The 16,449-nt window shown below is 45.3% G+C and overlaps 1 protein-coding gene across 6 annotated transcripts in view; it reads right to left on the reverse strand.

Annotated features, from left to right (window-relative positions):
• creb1b (cAMP responsive element binding protein 1b) overlaps window positions 1-12,093 on the reverse strand; it is a 94,171-nt gene extending 82,078 nt beyond the window's left edge. For all 6 annotated transcript variants that reach the window (XM_068036090.1, XM_068036094.1, XM_068036095.1 and 3 more), the window contains exon 1: window positions 11,949-12,093. The gene's annotated coding sequence lies outside the window, so the exon portion shown is untranslated. The remainder of the gene's footprint in view (window positions 1-11,948) is intronic.
• Between the last annotated feature and the right edge of the window lie 4,356 nt (window positions 12,094-16,449).

A 16,449-nucleotide genomic window follows, 5' to 3' on the forward strand; every position in this document is an offset into this window, starting at 1 on the left:
GGAGGGATGCTATGGTAGAAGGATCATCAAATAAGGCCATATGGGTTGAACTGAAGAACAAAAAAGGGGCCATCACACTATTGGGAGTGTACTATAGCCCCCCCAAACAGTCAGAGGGAGATAGAAGAGCAAATATAAAGGAAAATCTCTGAGAAGGGCAGTAATAGTGGGGAATTTCAACATCTCTAATATTAACTGTGATAGAATTACCGTGAAAGGCAGAGGGAGCAGAATTCTTAAAAATGTATTCAGGAATACTTTTTTTTTTAGTTAGTACGAAGCAAGCCCAACAAGAGAGGGGCAGTTCTGGACTTAGTTTTAGGCAATGCAGTTGGGGAGGTGGAAGGGGTATCTGTCCTGAAGCACTTTGGTGGGAGTTATGATGATTCAGTTAGATTTAGGGTAGTTGTAGAAAAGGGCAAAGATAGACCATGAATAATTGGGGAAAAGCTAATTTTACTAAGCAGAGATGTGATTTAGCTAAAGTGGATAGGAAACAGCTACCTACTTGAAGGTAAATCAGTGCCAGATCAGTGGGAAGAAATAGTGAGGATTCAGAGCAAGTACGTTCCCTTAAAGAAATCCAGAGACCCCGGGATGTCAAGGGGCTTAAAGGAGAAGATAAAGGAAAAAGGGAAGCTACTGAGGGCTCAATACTGCAGAAAATCTAGAGGAGTATAAAATGTGTCGGGGTAAAATTAAAAAGGAAATTAGGAAAGCAAAGAGAAGACATAAAAAAAATATTGGGAAGTAAAATCAAGGAAAATGCAAAGTTTTTCTTTTAAGCAATAAATAAAGAGCAACAGGATAACTAAAGAAAGTGTAGGGCCTATTAGGTACATATGGGTAACCTGGGTGGGGAAGTTGAGGATGCAGGCATGGTTCTTCATGAATACTTCGCATCTGGTTTCACAAAAGAGTAGCATGATACAGACATCGCAATCAGGGAGGAGTGTGAAATATTCGATGAAATTGAGAGAGAGTAAGTATTAAGGGGTTTAACATCTTTGAAAGCAGACAAATCCCCAGGGAAACAAGAGAATAGCGGAGGCACTGACCATCATTTTCCAATCCTCTCTGGCTATAGGCGTGGTGCCAGAGGACTGAGGAAAGCAAATGTTGCACCATTGCTTAAAAAAGCAGAAAGGGATAGACCGAGTAATTACAGGCCAGTCAGCCTAACCTCAGTGGTCGGAAAATTATTGGAAAAAATTCTGGAGTTAGGATAAATCATTTAGAAAGACACAGATTAATCAAAAACAGTCAGCACAAATTTTTTTAAGGGAAGGTCATATCTGGCTGACGTGATTTAATTTTTTTTGAGGAGGTAGCAAGGAGGCTCAATGAGGATAGTACACTTGATGTACACTTGAATTTAGCAAGTCTTGTGGTAAGGTCCCACATAGCAGATTGGTCACAAATGTAAAAGCTCAGGGGAATCTAAGGCAAAGTGGCAAGTTGGACCAAAATTGGTCAGAGGAGGAAGCAAAGGGAAATGGGCAACAGGTGCTTGGTGACTGGAAGGCTGTTTCCAGCGGGGTTCCACAGGGTCCCTTGCTTTTAGTGGTATACATCAATAATTTGGACTTGAATGCGGCGAATACGAAGTTTGCAGACGATACTAAAATTGGCCGTGTGGTTGATAAAGAAGAAGAAAACAGTACACACTAACGGTAGGATTCTGAGAAGTGTAGAGAAACAAAAGGACCTTGGAGTGCATGTCCACAGATCCCTGAAGGTGGCTGGACAGGTAGATCAGGTGATCAAGGCATCATACGGGATACTTGCCTTTATAAGCAAGGGATGGAGATCATGCTGGAACTGTATACAATATTAATTAGGCCACAACTGGAATACTGCTTGCCGTTCTGGTCACTGTACTATAGAAAAGATGTAATTGCACTTAGACAGGATACAGAGGGCATTCAGATTTAGATACACAGCACTGAAACAGGCCCTTCGGCCCGAGTCTGTGCTGACCATTAACCACCCATTTATACTAATCCTGCACTAATCCCATATTCCTACCACATCCTCACCTGTCCCTATATTCCCCTACCACCTACCTATACTAGTGGCAATTTATAATGGCCAATTCACCTATCAACCTGCAAGTCTTTTGGCTGTGGGAGGAAACCAGAGCACCCGGAGGAAACCCACGCAGACACAGGGAGAACTTGCAAACTCCACACAGGCAGTACCCAGATTTGAACCCGGGTCGCTGGAGCTGTGAGGCTGCGGTGCTAACCACTGCGCCGCCCCTACCAGGATTTACCAGGATGTTGCCTGGACTGGAGAATTTTAGTTATGAGGAAAGATTGGATGGGCTAGAGTTATTTTCTTTGAAACAAAGGAGGCTAATTGAAGTGTATAAAATTGAGGAGTCTAGATAGAGTGGAAAGGAAGGCCCTATTCCCATTGGTTGATGGGTCCATAACCAGGGGGCATGGATTTAGGGCAAGAGGTTTAGAGGGGATTTGAGGGGGTAGGGATTGTGAACTCACTGCCTGAAAGGGTGATAGAGGCAAAAACCCTCATAACATGTAAAAAGTACTTGGATATGCACTTAAAGTGCTGTAACCTACAACAGTACGAAACAAGAGCTGGAAGTGGGATTAGGCTAGATGGCTTTGTCGGCCGGCACAGACAAAATGGGCTGAATGGCCTCCTTCCTTGCTGTAAATTTCTATTATTGTGCACTCAAACATCTTCCAGTTTTTGATGAAAGGTCATTAACCTGAAACATTAACTCTGTTTCTCACTCCACAAATGCTGCCCGTCCTGCTGAGCGTTTCCAGCATTTTTTTTTAATTAAAGAAGTTTTAAAGCCATTTATATTTCAAATAAACAACACCACAAATAGGTCAGCGATCTCATTGCTGTTTGCGGGACCATGTTGTGCACAAACTGGCACTTTTGCTTTCAGAGGAACTGCGATTACACTTCAAAAACAACTCATTGTTTGTGAAGCACTTTGGTACACTTTTAGGATGTGAAAGGCATGATATAAATGCAAGTCTTTCTTTAGCTTGTCCACTGCAACATATCCTTTACTTTAGAAAAATTGCATTCAGCAAGGTGAAGAATATCAGAGATGGTCAACAGAAATCCTTCCTTAGCCAATGTAAGAAATAGATTTATTTCAGAAAATAATATTTTGGGATACAGTGTATTTGAGTCATGACATATGGTAAGCATACCATGCTTGGGAGAAACAAATAACTTTGGACCTATGGTTCCCAAAAATTTCCATCACTGAGAGTTTTCCTTGCACCGTGCCTGGGTCTGTTGTCGACTAGCAGACTAATCGATTGCCATGATTAGACAACAACTCCATTGTTGTTGTATCATGTGACTAACAGCATGGTAGAAGGTGAACTAGATGGGCCGTGATATTTTTCTTCTAGCAATTCCTAAGGTAGTATCAAGCAATCCCAGGGTAGGCACAGTGTAAAAAAAATCTACCTTAACCTTGTCTCAATGTGACAAGACTCTCAGAATAGCATTCTCATTCTATCAATGCTTATATTCTGTTCCCAGTTCACCATTTTTAGGCCTGAGAGTGACTACCAATTTCTGTTAAATTGTAAGTAGTGTGTGCTGTGGGCCCCCAACACACAAGGAATTGGGTTTTTACAGACTGTTCAAAATCAGTTCATGTAGGCCTTTACAGTCTTGTTAGTCTGGGGTACACTGGAACCCAATTCAGGAATCAAAGGACACCATTCTAAACAACTGATCCTGGGCTGCAATCTCATATCCCCAGGCATCCAGTTCAGGTTATATTGGGACCAGTTTGCCCATCTAACCTCTGAGCTGCTGTTCGTACGTAGTCTGTGGGAAACAGGGAGAAATTTTACTTAGGGAAAAGAGGGAAAAATCTTTAGAAAGGCTGGTGAATTTACTTACTCAACTCCTGAACAGATTTAAGATTGCACAGAGTCACTTCCCTTCCCTGGGGACAACAACTTGACCTGATGGGAAGCTGAAGGGCCACCCAAGCCAGACAGGTTGAATGGTAGGAGCCAGAGTAAAGGCAGCCCACCTGTTCTGGTAAGAATGTAGAATGAACAAACTTGCACTTACTTAGAGCTTTTCACAACCTCAAGATGTCCCAAAGTGTTTTGTAGTTAACAAAATACTTTCTGAAGTATAGTCACTGTTATATAAATGTGCACAGCAATGTCCCACAGACAACAATTTGATAATGACCAGATAATCTATTGAGTGATGTTGGTCAAGAAATAAATATTGGCCAGAACAACAGGGAGAACTCTCCTGCTTTTCTTCAAAATAGCGCCATGAGATCTTTTACGTCCACCTGAGAGCAGACAGGGCCTCAGTTTAATGTCTCATCCAAAAGATGGCACCTCCAACAGTACAGCACTCTCTCAATTCTGCACTGAAGCGACAGTCTAGACTCTGTGCTCAAGTTATTGAAGCGGGGCTTGAACCCACGAACGTAGGGAATTGAGTGTCAGGCTAATGACCTGCCCACGTAAAAATGTCTTTTGCTGCTGAAACAATCCAAGACAAGTCAAATCTGTTACAGAATTGTAAATATAAACATCAACTGTAGAAAACCTGCTGGATGAGAGACAAGATACTGTCTTGTCATCAAATATCTTTCTCAAGGCAGACATCAGTGGAAGAAAGGAGTCGCTTCATGTACCACTAGACATAGTACACTACAACTAATAACTTCAGCTGAGAGATAGTTTACAAGCTAGTGGGGATCAAGAACCTAAGAAAACAAAATGAAAGCCATCTTTTCAGGTCATCAAACCTCTCGTGAACTCAACCCTCATAATATCTTCAGTAAAGTTTTAACATTCTACCTCTCTCTTTAAAGGTACATCAAGCAAAACTCCACACTAGCTATGTAGCCTTATGGCCCACCTGATACACCTAAACCAGGTGTATTCCTTGGCATTAAATCTCCATGGGGGTATGAGCAATTCAGGGAACATGCTCAAAAAAAGCTTTCAAACACCTATCTGTACTTATCCTTATTGGAAACCCTCAACCCCATTCCAAAACAAATATTTATCCAGCTCCTATTTTGAAGATATTACCCAGAACCACATTAACTGCTTTATGTGGAAGTTTATTTCACACATTCACCATTCTATTGGGGGGGAGGCGCGAGGGGGAAAGGAGGTGAATACCATGGCTCCTAATCCAGTGTTGATAGAGATGTTGTAGTCTGACATTCACACCCTCTAATTCTGCATTCAGTCTATTTTAAATGACCTATTTGCATCTACATTATGTAATCCTGAGTGTTTTAAAAAATATGCATCATGCCTCAATTTTCAGTTCTGAATCTCTTTCCATAGCTTCGATCCCCAAATCCTAGAATTCCTATCCTCCTTCACCGAACCTCCTTCTACACATCAATTGCACTTTTGAAAATAAACTGCAATTAATATTTCAAGGTGGCCGTATCAATGATGTATAAAGGTTAGAATAAAAGGTTTCAGCTCACAATCAAATGCCCTTGAGCAGCAACTCAGCATATGGTGATAACGTAATACTATCAGTGAATGATTAATATTCACCAAATCTTTTTCCTCACCCACTTTTACTGACCAGCATACCTTTACTCTGTGCACTTCACATCTCATGCACTTACAGTAAAAATCAAACTGCCATTCTTTAACCGCTCTACCTGTTAAAAAGCTTCTCTTCGTGCACCCAAATTTTAACTGCATGAGCAAGGGAGGAAACCAATGGGATACTAAGGAAGGGTTTTACCTCTCATAAATGAGATCTTCCTTCGTCACTGGAATCAACAGATTTGATAAGTGGCAAGTAACATTTGCGCCACATAAGTGCCAGGCAATGATCATCTCCCCATGACGCTCAATGGCATTACAATCGCTGAATCCCCCACTATCAACATCCTAGGGGCTATTATTGACCAGAAACTGAACTGGAGTGGCCATATAAATACAGTGGCTACTAGAGCAGGTCAGAGGCTAGGAGTCCTGCGGCGAGTAACTCACCTCCTGATTCCCCAAAGCCTGTCGAGCATCTACAAGTCAGGAGTGTGATGGAATACTCTCTACTTGCCTGGATGGGTGCAGCTCCAACAACACTCAAGAAGCTCGGCACCATCCGCCAAGCACCCGCTTGATTGGCCCCCATCCACAACATTCACTCCCTCCACCACTGACGCACACTGGCATCAGTGTGTACCTTCTACAAGATGCACTGCAGCAACAGACCAAGGCTCCATAGACAGTACCTTCCAAACCCGCAACCTCTACCAACTAGAAGGACAAGGGCAGCAAATGCCTGGGAATACCATCATCTGCAAGTTCCTCTCCAAGTCACACACCATCCTGACTTGGAACTACATCGCCGTTCCTTCACTGTCGCTGGGTCAAAATCCTGGAACTCCCTTCCTAACAGCACTGTGAGTGTACCTGCCTCACATGGACTGCAGCAGTTCACGAAGTCAGCTCGCCACCACCTTCTCATGGGCAATTACGGATGGGCAATAAATGCTGGCCTAGCCAGCGATGCCCACATCCCATGAAAGAATAAAAAAAATTCCATCATACATTGCATCACTGTGTATCTCCACATTAACAAAATACTACAAGGGCAATCCTCCCAATTTGTAGATTGCCCGATACTATTCCCATTTCCAACTCCCTCCCAGTTACATGCATTACTGAAATCTTTGAACCAAATGGTGGGAGCTGTCACTCTGGTAGCACACTCACCTGAGTCAGAAGATTGTGTTTCCAGTCACACTGCAAAGCAAAAAACCCAGGCTAACATTCCACTGCAACTAATGGTGCCATCTTTCAGGTGATATAGATTAGATTAGATTAGAGATACAGCACTGAAACAGGCCCTTCGGCCCACCGAGTCTATGCCGAACATCAACCACCCATTTATACTAATCCTACACTAATCCCATATTCCTACCAAACATCCCCACCTGTCCCTATATTTCCCTACCAACTGCCTATACTAGTGACAATTTATAATGGCCAATTTACCTATCAACCTGCAAGTCTTTTGGCTTGTGGGAGGAAACCGGAGCACCCGGAGAAAACCCACGCAGACACAGGGAGAACTTGCAAACTCCACACAGGCAGTACCCGGAATCGAACCCGGGTCCCTGGAACTGTGAGGCTGCGGTGCTAACCACTGCGCCACTGTGCCGCCCCACATTAAACTGAAACTCTGTCTGCCCTCTCAGGTGGATGCAAAAGATTCCATGGCACTATATTGAAGAGCAGCAGGGGAGAGCTCCATGATGGCCTGGCCAATATTCATCCCTCAACTAACAACACTAAAGCAGTTTATCTGGTTATCACGTTACTATTTGTGGGACCTTCCTGTGTGCAAAATGGCTGCCACGTTTCCTGTGTTACAACGATTACACTCAACTAAAGTATTTCATTGGCGATAAGGCGTTTTGGGATGCCAAGTGATCATGAATGGTGCTATATAAATTCAAAATACTTTCTTTTTCATCTCCTAAACTGTTACGTGTCAGGCAATGATAGCTACACTCTACCCCTTCAAGTCTGACTGCTGTTTGCAAAGTGCATCAAAATGAAAAAAAAAATCACCCAATAATTCAGCGAGAGTCTGGGTAAGTTCCTCTTATACATTTTGAAATAACTTTTCTGCGACTACTCATTTTCTGCTACAGTATGTACAGGATTTGGACACACCACTGAAGAATGGAACAGGTCTTTACAGTACAGACAGGAAAGTTACAACACAGTATTGTCAACAACAGTAAACTTAGATCTACTTAAACACAGACTTTTCTGACACTGACATATAACCTTTACAAAAATATGTATACTAGTAGCATGGGCACTTATCTACAAAGCTCACTTCCTGAAGTTGCGATATTTGGTCATACATTTCCCATTAATTCCACTTTGTTTCGTGTCACAATATGCAACCTGCATTTATTTTGCTCCCTAACATAGAAAATCACCCCAAAGAACTTCATAGAAGGGAAAAAAAGGATGGCGAGACAAAGGAGGTATGAAGAGGGGTGACCAAAGGTTTGGTGAAAGTGGTTTTTAAGCAAGGTCTTAAAGAAGGAATGGGAGATGGAGAGGTTTAGGGGAAAAGTGAAATGGGGGTGAACTGGATTCAGAGAAAGAGGAACTCGGGGTGGGGAGAAGGGATGAGCAGACGTCTTACCATTGGACAAGGTTAGAGGTAGTGTGGGATGAGGCCATGAGGAGATTTAAACACAAGTACAAAAATTTTATATTTGAGGTTTTGGATGTCCAGGAAGTGAAGTTTGTAGATAAGTGCTCATGCTACTAGTATATATATATATTTGTAAAGGTTATGTCAGTGTCAGAAAAGTCTATATTTAAGTAGATCAAAGTTTACTGTTGTTGACAATACTTGTAACTTTCCTGTCTGTAGGTCAATAAGGACAGAGACATTGGACAAGACAAATCTAAGTTTATGCAGGGTGGAGGATGGGAAGTTGGCCAGGAGAGCAGAATAGTTGAATCTGGAAGCGACAAAGACATTGATGAGGGTTTTATTGGAATATGGGTGAAGCAGCTAATTTTACAATGGTGGAAGTAGGCTTTCTTTGTTATCAGAAGTTTAGCTTTGGGGTTGAAGTTGCACAGTCTGGTTCAGGCAAACACAGTGGCTGCAGAGGGAGATGAGAAAGCTGCAGAGTTCCAGAACCTGGCCTCAATCTTCCCAGTGCTTAGCCAGAAGAGATTCCGACTCATCCAATATAGATCAGATAGGTAGACCATCAAAAGAAAGCCTGGAACAGGCCAACAGAGATGGTGGAGAGTTCCGAAGAAGGGTCACTGACCCGAAACGTTAACTCTGCTTCTCTTTCCACAGATGCTGCCAGACCTGCTGAGTGAATCCAGCATTTCTTGTTTTTGTTTCAGATTTCCAGCATCTGCAGTATTTTGCTTTTATTATGAGATGGTGGAGAGGTACAGCTACATGAGGAAGCTGACTTCACGTCTGATATCATCACCAGTGGGGAGCACAGAGATGAAGAAGGGGTTAAGGATGCATCATTTTGGGGGGGGAAGGTTGCAAGAGGAGACAGTGTGTAGGTGAGAAGAAAAACACCTCTTGATTAGCTAACAATGAAACCAAGCAAGGGCAGTTGCTCACCCCCACTCCATACTGGACAACAGAGGAAAGACATTGGGGGGAATGGGCAGGGGGGGGTATGGGGGTGCACAGTGTGGTCAGCTATGTTCAAGAAATTTTCAGTGTTTTGGGAGGGGCTGAAATCTGACAGGAAGAATCCCAACAGGAAGGGCTGGTGAGATAAAATATCAGGGAGGCAACAACATGTTCAATTACTTCAGGTGGGTGGGGACAGGGTGGACATGGGGGTAGTAGCTTGCAAGGTCAGAGAAATCTAAGGTGGTATTTGAAGTGTGGGATGATGACAGTGCATTTGAAAGGGAGGGGAACAGTTCCAGAGGAGAGGGAACCACTTACAAAGGCAGCTAGCATGGGGGACAGTTAGAAAGTGGAAGGTCCAGAGAAATGGTTGGTAGTGGAGAAAAGCCCTGTGGGTGGGGGCATTGCTATTCAGAATGATCTTACATGGGTGAGCAGTTCTAGCAGAAAGTGAGACCCAGTAGAGCTGGCTGTGATCCGACCAGATCGCGTAATCGATGGCGATGGTAAATGTAATACAGGTTCCAGCCACTAGGTGGCTCTGTGCAGCAAATTCTGAAATCTCTCAACCTATATAATATATATATAAAAAACTGACTTATCAACTGACCATTGCCTCTGACATTGCCAAATTACCAATGATTCTTTAATGGGGTTTCATGGTTATAAACTGGACATCTATCTGATTACAAAGAAAAGAAAGACTTGCATTTATATAGCGGTTTTTAACGACCGCCGGATGTCTCAAAGCAGTTTACAGCCAATAAGATGAAGTGTAATCACTGTGGTAATGTAGGGATCGTGGCAGCCAATTTGCGTACAGCAAACTCCCACTAAAAGCAATGTGATAATAACCAGATAATCTATTTTTGTGATGTTGATTGAGGGATAAATAAATACTGGCCAGGACACTGGGGATAACTCCCCTGCTCTTCTTTGAAATAGTGCCAGGGGATCTTTTACATCCACCCGATCAGGCAGATGGGGCCTTGGTTTAATAGCTCATCCGAAAAACGGCACCTCCAAATTTGCTGCGCTACCTCCCTCAGTAATGTAATGCAGTGTCAGCCTTGATTTTTTTGAGGTCAGAGTGCTACCAATTGAGCCACGGCTGACAGTATTTAACGGCTCAAATTCAAAGATATCCTCTATAAATCTCTATTTGAAACTTTATAATCCAATAAAAATTAAATACTTTGATACAAGTATTCTGAAAAATATGTATTTTGTTACAACACTTGAAACCGACTTGCATTTTTTTAAAGTAAACACCTAGATAAACAGTGGGCACTTTTAACTTGCACTGATGACTGCAAAGATAAAGCGTCAAATTTAAAAGAGCACAATATGAATGGTTTTTAATCCCTTGACTGGAACAGACATCAGTAACTGAATACAATTACTATATGTGGGCCACACAGCATCACCTGGCAGTATAATGATATTACCTCAGACAAAAATCAACAATTCACTGCGTACTTCATGCAAAATTAACTCAAAAATATATCAGAAAGACTTCTGACTATTGTTAATATTAGTTGTTTCATTTTTTTTTAAAATCCTGATGGGAAATCTAAGAGTGCTCACTGAAGCCAATGTGAGAGCTCTCCATTACTGCACTAAATGTTGAAGAAAATGTAGGCCAGCAGATCAGCATTAAAAACTAAAGATCTCTCAGGAAATATACTAAATATTTACATACCTGTATACAGTTAACATATAATTTATTGAATGTTTAATATGAAACAAAATGAATGCTTCAACTACCCTCAAAGTATTGCATTAAATATTTTAATTTTGAACTGTACTACAAATTGGGGAAATGTCCCAATGGGTCATGCATATTCTATTTATAACTTTTAAGCTGCAATATTACTGTAGTTTCACCCTCAAAAGTCAGTTGAAGCTGTTTGTGGCATCATGGAGCCAATGACTGTGAAAGTGTTATTTGCACAGGCAATTTTTATGCACGCAAGACTATAAGCAGCACGACAAATCAGTAACAGTGGTTATAAAAGTCTTTCATTTTTGTAAAAGACCATTAAAAACCACAACTGTGGGTCTTCTGCACTCCTGGAAGCATTCATATCCTGCACCATCACTTGTGCAATTTCATATTTATATTCTGAACCTTAGTATTCAGAGGATACTTGCACAGCAAGATCCTAATTCTCGTAAAACCATTAAATAGGATAAAATAGGCAGGATTGAGTGCTTTTTTGGGGGAGGGAGAGGTTAAATGTGTATAGGTATGACAGCAATGGCACAGGAAACACTGACTCGTGGTCCCACTTCTGGTTAACAGTAGTGGTCCCGCGCCCATTTTCTTTAAACAGCATTTTTTTTTAAATGCGTTGTTGTAATAAAGAACAAAATTGCTTTTCTGGCTGCCTTTTTGACTTAAAATCTCTTTCAAGCCAAAAATTGGGAAAAGGTTGGGGGGGGGGGGGGGAAGGGGGGAAAATTGGCTGTGGTTTAATAAGATTTTTGGCGGGGTTTTTCTGTAAGGCGAGGAGGAAAGTGGAGAAAGAAAAGGAGGGGGGGGAATCCTTTTTAATGTAAACATTGCTGGAGACTGCTGCATGAGCAGAGAGAGCCCTTCTCCCTCCCTCTCCTTCTCTCTCCAGTCTGGGAAGCCTGTTCAGCAGCAGCCAGCCGCCATTGTTCAGATCCAGGAGAAAGCTGCTTCTTCACTCACCCCCGCCCCTACCCCACCTCTCCGCGGCTACTTCTTCCCCCTCGTTCCTCTCTCTCGATTTATCTCGCTCTCTGTCTCTTACCGGTTTTATTTCCCTCAAGTCCCGGCTCTCTCTGCTGCCACTGGACACTCACACCGAGACGTAAACACCGCGTCAGTCCCTTACACCTCCACCGCGTCACTCACTCTCTCTGACTGACTGAGTCGCTCTCGGCGGCGGCTCCGGCGCAATGGTGGGGGGAGGTGGCTCTGCGCAAGCGCGCGGCCGCCAACCGTCTCCAGTGGACCCCACCTGCGCATGCGCCCAGGCAACGGGCCGGCGGGCTATTGAGAGCTACGCAGGCGCATTACGCACCCAACCGCCGCCGGGGCAGACGCATGCGCCACGCCTCCACCCTCCGAGCCGCCCTTGTGGGCGCATGAACTGTCGGCGCGATTTAGATAGCATTGAATCGGTCCCAACCTGCTATTTGTTTTCCCCCAGACCAGACCTAACCCCCAAAGAGATTATGTCATATAAGAAAGATTCATCTGTAGACACTCTCCATGGGGAAGCGGCATACATTCTAGCGACAGAGAAGACCACGACCATAACAATTACAGCTCAGAACATGCTCCAAGTCGCAAAGGAAGCACCCGGCCACTGCGCACGCGCAACTCGACCCACTCCCGTTGTCTGACCAATGTGCGCAAGCGCGAACCTTCATTTTGTGATTGGACTGGAGAGACAACAATAATTTGCATTTTTATTACTTCGTCGCAGAGATCCACAAAACATTTGCGGTGCAATTAGTATCTCTCTTGCAACAGTACTTCTTTATATCCCCATTCCATGTCATTTTCATTCCTTACCATGCCATCCTCATACCCCATTTCATGGCTCCCATGTATTCCCCTTCCCCATGCTGCCTGGTCCATGCATTCCCCCACGCCCCCATGCCTTCCTCCCCCCCATCACCCCCAATCCTTCCTCCCTCCCCCCCCACCACCATCCCCAATCCTTCCCCCACCATCCCCAATCCTTCCTCCCTACCCCCCTCCCCAATCCTTCCAGCCAGTGTAACTTTGTTGTTGCGCTCCCCTTACATTCTGCTATTCATTTTCTCCACCAACCCTCAGCATCGCCACCTACCATTGGCAGCTGCTTATACGTAATGTGAAGATCGGATGGGTCTGCCCGTTCCAGGATTGACTTCCTGTTTGTGTCCCGTGCTGTCACGGTCGGATCCACCGACGTCAAGCCGGTGTTCTTCTCCGACCACTGCCTCTTACTGGCCGACTGTCACTTACAGGACGACCAGCGGGTTGGCAGAGGGACGTGGAAGCTCAATGCGACACTGCTGACCCCAGAGAACGTTGAGGAACTCAAAAGGGATTACAAAGGTTGGAGGACCGTGAAACCCCTCTTTGAGTCTCCAGTTCACTGGTGGGAAGCGATTAAGGAGAACATCAAGAGGTTCTTCATCCACAAAGGTGTTCAGAAGGCGAGAGAGAGACAGAGGGAACTGTCCCGACTCCAGAAAATTATGCAAAATCTACTCCGGTTACAGTCAATGGGGGTCGAGGTCAAGGAGGACCTCCAAGAGGTGAAGAGCCAGCAGGCCTCGCTCTTTGCCAAGGAGGCCTCCAAGATCATCTTCCGGTCCAGAGTCCGCTCCATCGAGCAGGATGAGACGTGCTCGCGTTACCTCTTCCAAAAGGTACACAGAGAGAGCTCTGTTATCAGCAGCCTGAAGGAAGAAGATGGCTCGGTAACGTCTTCGCAGTCCGACATACTAAGGATCAGCAAATCCTTTTATGCTGGGCTGTATGATGCGAAGCCCACAGACAGCAGAGCCTCCCAGTCCTTCCTGTCATCTATCACAGAGGTCTTAGATGACAGCAGGAGGGAGAGACTGGACAAGCCGCTAACTCTGGACGAGCTGACAAAGGCCGTCGAGTCTTTCGAGACGAGTAAAACTCCCGGGAGCGACGGCTTACCGATCGAGTTGTACTCGGCCCTGTGGGACTGGGTCGGCCCGGACCTGCTGGAAGTATACGAGAGTATGCTCCTGGCCGGCAGCATGTCAGAATCCATGAGAAAAGGCATCATCACCCTCATTTACAAGCAGAAGGGGGAGAGGGCAGAAATCAGAAATTGGCGGCCCATCTCACTGCTTAATGTTGATTACAAGATTCTGTCCAAAGTCATAGCCAGTCGAGTCAAGTCTGCTCTGGAGTTGGTGATTCACCCCGATCAGACCTGTACTGTACCCGGCAGGAAGATCTCTGATAGTCTCGCGCTACTCAGGGATACGATCGCCTACGTACGGGACAGGAGGGTGGCCACCTGCCTCATCAGCCTGGACCAGGAGAAGGCTTTTGACAGGATATCGCACACCTACATGATGGACGTGCTTTCCAAAATGGGGTTTGGGGAGGGAATCTGCAATTGGATCAAACTGCTCGACGCAAACATCAGTAGCGCAGTCTCAATCAATGGGTGGGAATTGGAAAGTTTCCCGATCCAATCTGGAGCCCGACCAATCTGGAGAGAGATGTCCTCTCTCCCCAGTCTTGTTTGTTTGCTTTATTGAACCCTTTGCTGAGTCTATTATGAAGGATGCGAGCATAAGAGGGGTGACAATCCCAGGCAGTGGAGGCACTCAGGTTAAAACCTCCCTGTACATGGATGACGTCGCCGTCTTCTGCTCGGATCCGCTGTCCGTGCGCAGACTGATGAGCATCTGCGACCAGTTCGAACTGGCCTCGGGAGCCAAAGTTAACCACAGCAAGAGTGAGGCCATGTTCTTTGGGAACTGGGCTGACCGATCCTTTGTCCCCTTCACCGTCACGTCAGACTACCTGAAGGTGCTGGGGATATGGTTCGGAAGGGCCAGGGCGTGCACCTAAACCTGGGAGGAGCGAGTAGCCAAGGTACAACAAAAGTTGAACACGTGGGGGCAGCGATCTCTCGCCATTGTGGGTAAGAACCTGGTCATCAGGTGCGAGGCGTTCACGTTGTTGCTGTACATGGCGCAGGTCTGGCCCATACCCCACTCCTGCGCTGTGGCAGTCACCCGAGCCATTTTCCGCTTCATCTGGGGATCTAAAATGGACCGGGTCCGGAGGGACACAATGTTCAAATCTCTGGGTAAGGGCAGGAAAAATGTACCCTCATCCTGATGACCACCTTCGTGTGCGGCTGCATCAAGCTGTGTGTAGACCTCCAGTACGCAAACTCTAAGTGTCACTACGTGCTGAGGTTCTATCTGCCCCCGGTGTTGCAAAGGATGGGCTTGGTCACATTGCCGCGAAACGCTCCATGCAGTTGGACCGTGCCGTACCACCTATCTTTCGTGGAACAGTTTCTGTGGGAAAACACCTTTGACCACCAATCCATCAGGCAGTCGTCTGCACGGACTGTCCTCAAGGCCCTATGGGAAAAGGAGACGGTGGATCCTGTCCGATGGTTCCCCGAGCAGACCGCCAAAGTCATTTGGCGGAATGCCTCATCACCAGAACCTTCAAACAAGCACCAAGATGTAGCTTGGCTGGTGGTGAGAAGAGCCCTCCCCGTCAGTTCCTTCCTGCACGCCCGAACTCTCGCCCCCCTCCGCACAATGCCCCCGCAGTGGCTGTGGTGGGGAAGAGACGGTTGCCCACCTCCTTCTGGAATGTGTTTTTGCAAAGCAGGTGTGGAAAGAGATGCAGTGGTTTTTGTCGAGGTTCATCCCAAGCAGCTCTGTAACACAGGAGTCTGTGCTCTACGGGCTGTTCCCAGGGATGCACACCGAGACAAACATCAACTGCTGCTGGAGGACTATCAATTCAGTGAAAGGCGCCCTTTGGTCTGCCCGAAACTTGCTGGTCTTCCAGTGCAAAGAGTTGTCCACGACCGAATGTTGCAGACTGGCACATTCCAAGGTCCAGGACTACGTGCTGAGGGACGCACTAAAGCTTGGGGTAGCCGCAGCAAAGGCTCAATGGGGAAAGACCACAGTGTAAGGTCCCCCCACCAAGCTGAACTGAGGGGCTGGATCCTTGGGAAACCCCTCGAACTGTATCAGGAAAATTATGTCTCCTGTAAAATGTAAAAATGTATCTGGCACGACAAATGTGAAATGGTAGGGTTGTGAGGCAACTCATGATTGTATTGAAGGAAACTGATCACCTTTGCACTGTTTGTATTTTTTGACTTGGTGCTGTTTGAAACTGCTTGTTAATGCATTTTTTACAGATTTTTATGAATAAAGTATATTTTGGAAATTTAAAAAAAGGGAGTAAATGTTTAAGGTGGTGTATGGGGTACCAGTCAGACTGCTTTGTCCTGGATAGTGTCGAGCTCCTTGAGTGTTGGAGCTGCACTCATCCAGACAAGTGGAGAGTATTCCATCACACTCCTCACTAGTTCCTTCTAGATGGTGGACAGGCTTTGAGGAGTCAGGAGGTGGGTTACTCGCTGCAGTATTCCCAGCCTCTGACCTGCTGTTGTGGCCACAGTATTTATATCACTGGTCCAGTTAAGTCTCTGGTCAATGGTAACCCCACCCTCCCGGATGTTGATGGTGGGGGATTCAGCGTTGGTAATACAGTTAACTGTC

Source organism: Heterodontus francisci, chromosome 7, assembly GCF_036365525.1.
Source record: "Heterodontus francisci isolate sHetFra1 chromosome 7, sHetFra1.hap1, whole genome shotgun sequence".
Taxonomy (NCBI): domain Eukaryota; kingdom Metazoa; phylum Chordata; class Chondrichthyes; order Heterodontiformes; family Heterodontidae; genus Heterodontus; species Heterodontus francisci.